We start from the raw sequence: 6,000 nt of genomic DNA, 5'->3' as shown, positions 1-6,000 counted from the left end.
TCTGATAAGGAATTTGTATCAAAGCATGTAAAGAACAATTACAAGTCAATAATAAAAAATGCAAATAACCCAATTTTAAAAATAGGCAAAGGGACTGAATAGACATTTCTCTTAAAAAGATATACATATTGCCAATATTTACCTGAAAATATCTTCAACATCATTAGTCATTATGGAAACGGAAATAAAAATTACAAGGTACCATTTACCCACTGTAATAATATTAACATAAAAGGTAGATAATAATGAGTTTTGGCCAGGATATGGATAAATTGTTACCCTTATACATTGCTGGTAAGAATATAAAATATTTTAGCAAGTTTGACAACAATCCTCAAAAAGTTTAACACTAAGTTCTCATATGACCAAAAATTCCACTGCTGGAATGGATTTCACTCCACTCAAAAGAATAAAAAATGTATGTCCAACTGAAAAAGTTGTACACTGATATTCATAACAGAGTTTTCCATAATATCCAAACGGAAACAGCCCAAACATCCACCAAGTGAATGAATAGACAACATCTGGGTATATGCATATAATGGACTCTTATAGAGCCATATAAAGGAATGAAATATTAATACATGCTATATAATGGATGAACCTTAAAAACATTATGCTAAATGAAAGAAACCCATTGCAAAAGACCACATATTGTATTATTTCATTTATATGAAGTGTCTACGTTAGGCACACTCTAGAGACAGAAAGTAGGTTAGTAGTGCCAGGAGCTGGGGGTAGGGAGGGATGGGAAATGACTGCTAATATGCATGGGGTTTATTTTTGGCATGATCAAAATGTTCCAGATTAGATAGTGGTGACTGGTGCACAGCTCTGTGAATATGTTGAAAACATTTTAATTGTACACATTAAATAAATGAATTGTGTGATGTTTTAAAAATATCTCAATAACATTGTTTAAAAATTACCTGAGGTGAACTGAAATATATCTCATATAATGAATGATAGATAAAAAATTGTTTTACATTCCCACCTACAGTGTAAAAGTGTTCCAATTTCGCACAGCCTTGCCAGCATCTGTTGTTTTTTGACTTTTTAATAATTGCCATTCTGATTGGCGTGAGATGGTATTTCATTGTGGTTTTAATTTGCATTTCTCTAAAGATTAGTGGTGCTGAGCTTTTTCTCATGTTTGTTGGCTGCTTAAATTTCTTCCTTTGAGAACTCTCTGTTAATGTCCTTTGCCCAATTTTTAATGGGGTTGTTTGGTTTTTACTTGTAAAATTGTTTAAGTTCCTTATAGATTGTCTATATTAGACCTTAGTCAGATGGGTAGATTGTAAAAATTTTCCCTTTTTGTAAGTTTTCTATTCACTCTGATGATAGTTTCTTTTGCTATGCAGAAACTCTTTTGTCTAATTAGATCCCATTTGTCAACTTTTGCTTTAATTGCAATTACTTTTGATATTTTTGTCATAAAATCTTTTGCCCATGCCCAAGTCCTAAACGGTATTGCCTAGATTTTTTTCTAAGGTTTTTATAGTTTTGGGTTTTACATTTAAGTCTTTAATCCAACCATTGTGAAAAACAGTGTGGTGATTCCTCAAAGACTTAAAACCAGAAATACCATTTGACCCAGCAATCCCATTACTGGGCATATACCCAATGGATTATAAATCATCCTATTATAAAGATACAAGCACATGTATGTTCATTGCAGCACTATTCACAATAGCAAGGACATGGAAGCAACCCACATGTCCATCAGTGATAGGCTGGATAAAGAAAATGTGATACATATACACCATGGAATACTATGTAGCCATAAAAAGGAATGAGATCATGTCCTTTGCAGGGCCATGGATGAAGCTGGAAGCCATTATCCTCGGCAAACTAACACAGGAACAGAAAACCAAACACCACGTGTTCTCACTTATAAGTGGGAGCTGAACAATGAGAACACATGGACACAGGGAGGGGAACAACACACACTGGGGCCTATTGGGGGGTAGGGGAAGGGAGAGCAACAGGATAAATAGCTAATGCATACAAGGCTTAATATCTAGCTCATGGGTTGATAAGTGCAGCAAACCCCTACCAAGGCACACATTTACCTTTGTAACAAACCTGCACGTCCTACACATTTATCCTGGAACTTAAAATAAAATAAAATAAAATATTAAAATCATAATGATCAATCATCAGAAAAGTAGTTTATGTTCCATTTAAAAGATGTTGGTATAAAATTTTGAAAGTGGTAGTGCTGGTAAGTATTTAACAATCAATTCTTTAAGGGGAAAAAAGCCTTAATTAATAGCATTCGCTGATTTCTGTGGTGTAAAGATTCCTACCACAGCTGATTCCATGTCTCACTCAACACAGAGTTGGGAAGAGATGCTAACAGTTGACGCTTGTGAGCAAGTGTAGGTTGACACCAGTACACACACTGGAAGATCATCTCAGTAGATCAAAAGGGAATTACATTAAAGAAGAAGTGACAAAGAGCCAGGCTTGGTAGTACACATTTGTAGTCCCAGCCACTCAGAAGGCTGAGGTGGGAGGATCACTTGAGCCCAAGAGTTCAAGCCAGTATCCCATTGGCTAAAGATTAGTCACATGGTCATACCAAACTACAAGAGAAGCTGCAAATGTGATTTTACTGTGAGGAACCATGTTCCCAGCTAAACCTTCTATTATTCTGGAAGGTGAGGACAAATATGGGGAATAGACAGCAGTCTCTCTCATTAGGACAACCTAATGAGACTCCACCTCTTATCTCATATATATGAAGAAAAGAGCAATATAGAGAGAATTTTTAGAGTACAGATTTCTGAAAATAAATACTATTCTCAAAATAAGTACTGCCCTGTTCAGAGTCTTGCTTTTTCTTGTTAGAGTCCAGATGGAAAATTAAATTCAATACTGTGTTTGTTGAGCATGCTGCTATGTGTTAAAGTATACTAACAAGGAGAGAGAAGTGCATTAGACATTATTTCTATTTTAAGGAGTTCAGAGTCTAACAAGAGGGATGACACAAGAAAAAAAAAAAAATGGCCGAAGAGGAATTGGAATAGGATCATAGTATGAGGAGCCTAAGCAACAGTCAAAAATAGGGAAATGAAGAGCATGTGTTCTTGTTGTCATTGTCATTTTTATTTTTTAATCAAATTTATATATGTATATAGCTTAGGAAGTCAAGTTCTGTAGAATTTGCTACAAAACCAACATTCCTCACTCCTTCCTTCCTACCATTTTGCAATAGCCCAAGTCGAACCACTTTCCACTTTTAGATATTTCCTTCAGTATTTACTTTCATCTATGAATGATGTGTTGTATTAACTAGAATTAGGTTTAGCTGTAAGTATTAAAAAGACCTAAAAGTAACAATGGCTTAGACAAAGATGTTTCAATTCCATATATAAGTCCATGAGTATGCAATTTACAGCTAGCATGGCAGTTTGTCTCTACAATGTCCACAGAAACCCTGATGCCTTCCAGTTTCCATTCTGCTGTCCCTGTGATGTGGCCCTTTTTATCAAGATACAAAATGATAGCATACATACTCGAGGCAGCATGACAGAGAGGGAGAAGAATAAAGAGCAAAGCGTGTTTACCAGCTGTCTTTTAACAAGTATTTCTGGAAACTGCCATGAGATCCTTTCACTTGTATCCCATTGGCTAAAGATTAGTCACATGGTCATACCAAACTACAAGAGAAGCTGCAAATGTGATTTTACTGTGAGCAATCATGTGTCCAGCTAAACCTTCTATTATTCTGAGAGATGAGGACAAATATAGGGAATAGACAGCAGTCTCTCTCATATATTTACATTGCGACTTCCCAATTTGTTCAATGTTAGGCATTGTCTATTGATTTTTCACTGTGAAATGTAAAGCTTTTAAAAAAATCTCTTTCAAGAATTCCTCATTAATTCTTTCACCTACATGCATAATTCCTCTCTCCTTATCCTCCTATAACTTTGGTCAGCTTGGTATTCATTATTTTGACTATGTAAATGCTTTACACATTTGAATTATGTAGTGAAACGTCATTTTTTCCTTTTCTGTATAACTTAGCATTGTTTTGTTTCCCTGTAGTTCATAATTTACTTAATTTATATTTTTGATATTCATATGTTTGCTTGAGTTATTTTCTAGGTACTTACTACTAATTTATCTTTAAACCCTTTCCCAGTTGCACAAGTCTCCACTCAACACATTCATACACATTTGGTAGTATAATAATTCCATCATCTTAAAGAAATATCTCCTGGAATTTTTTGATCTGCTCCAATTGAATTGGTTATTTTATGCACCTGGACTATAACTGTTACTCTAAGATTTCCACTTCCAATCTGTTTTTCCTCTTGCTCTACTTTCAGTAAGATATCCCTTAATTTATTCTCCAACTTTTCTACTGAGTTTTTCACTTTTTAAAAAATTTGTCATGCCACTGGTACTAATAAGTACCTTGTGCCATGGCAACAATGTTCAGATTCTATGGACAGCCATAGAGTCTCCTTGAGACACCCATACTGCAAGAGAGGAGACAGGGACAGAATCTCTTTAAAAACATACACTCCTAAAATAAAGATAAGATATCCACAGGATTTCTGGCTAGAGTTATCTCTGATATCAAGGGATTTTAGGCACACTGACGGTAAAAATGGCCAAAACCATTAACATCAGCTCCCCCTTAGGCATTACTATATGCTGAGTTTCTTATTCCTACACAAAGATCTTGATATGCAAAAAAGGAAGAAGAATTTTGCCATTTTATTCTTGCTTAATATTTGTTTAAACTCATATTAGATGAAAGAATAAGGAGCTGTTCACTATCCTTTTATTTCTCATGATTTTCACATACTAGAATGCTCATGGCAGAAAGAAAATTTGGAAGTGATATGTTGTAAGAGGACCTCTTCTGTAACGTGTGATAAATTATTCCAAAGGAGAATATGTTTGCAACATATATTCTTGAGATTTCAGGAAAAACTATTTATATGTTTTCAAGTCTAATATACCTTCTAATTACTAATCACCAAAATGAACTTCACCTTAGGATGTCTAGTTAACCATTACTTACGGTATGATTTGAAAGTTTCAGATTTTTTTTTATGTCTTATACTTCTAAGAAGTATAGGAAGCAAACTTGGTATATTTTTTCTTTGACCTTAACAATGATTGTTAATTATGTGCATGTTTTTCTTCATCTTGAAATGTCATTTCCAGGTTAGTGCCTATTTACCGACTTACTCATTTAGCAAAGGTAAACTGAACACCTATTATGTGCCAGAACTTTTCTAAGTGCCATGGGAAAAGTGCATCTCTCTCGAGGAAATTGAAATTTACTGTGATCAATTATTCCTAAATGAGAATAATACATTGGAGAAATATTTTGAGGTATTACATGCGGACTATAAGTTGGAAGCACTGCTAAGTCCTCGAGGACAGTTAGTTCCCCCCTCCTCCGCCTTGCTACAATTCAGTTTAATGCCTGTCCTTTCCATCTGCATTAGGGTTATAGTGGACAAACATTAAAGTGTACCTTTGAATGGTCAAATATTGAGAGAAACAACATATTTTAATGTTTGAGATACATTTTGAGGGACTTAAATACAGTTCATAGAAAACAACTTTACGTTTTTATATTTTAGATTATATTTATTTTCAAAGGAGCATGGCTAGATTTGAAGTGCCTTTAAATGGAACAGTGTTTATACAGTACATGGCAAACTCCCTATTATCTATTACATACATTGATTTAGAGCTGGGGGGCACCTTGGGGTTGAGTTCAATGCCTATCTATCTATCTATCTGTCTATCTAATCTATATGTAAAATGGAGCCAGATTAGCTTTCCCATAGTAGGTAGAGGCCAAGTCTCTTATTCCCAGTCTAACATTATTTCCAGTTCTACTTTACTAGTGTATGCCTTACCATAAGAAATAACTTGGATACTTCTTAAAAATATAGATCACCCTATTCTAGACCTACTGAATCAGAATTTGCAAGAAAGGCCCAGAGAATCTATATGTTT

At 34.6% G+C, this 6,000-nt stretch overlaps 1 protein-coding gene across 3 annotated transcripts in view; it reads left to right on the top strand.

Annotated features, from left to right (window-relative positions):
* The window catches only part of HDX (highly divergent homeobox), a 209,371-nt gene that overhangs the window by 161,270 nt on the left and 42,101 nt on the right, over nt 1-6,000 (top strand). The window lies entirely within an intron of this gene.

The sequence above is a fragment of the Rhinopithecus roxellana genome, chromosome 7 (genome assembly GCF_007565055.1).
Source record: "Rhinopithecus roxellana isolate Shanxi Qingling chromosome 7, ASM756505v1, whole genome shotgun sequence".
Lineage (NCBI taxonomy): Eukaryota > Metazoa > Chordata > Mammalia > Primates > Cercopithecidae > Rhinopithecus > Rhinopithecus roxellana.
Note: the sequence above shows the minus strand (reverse complement) of the source record. Positions and strands in the feature narration are given on the sequence as shown.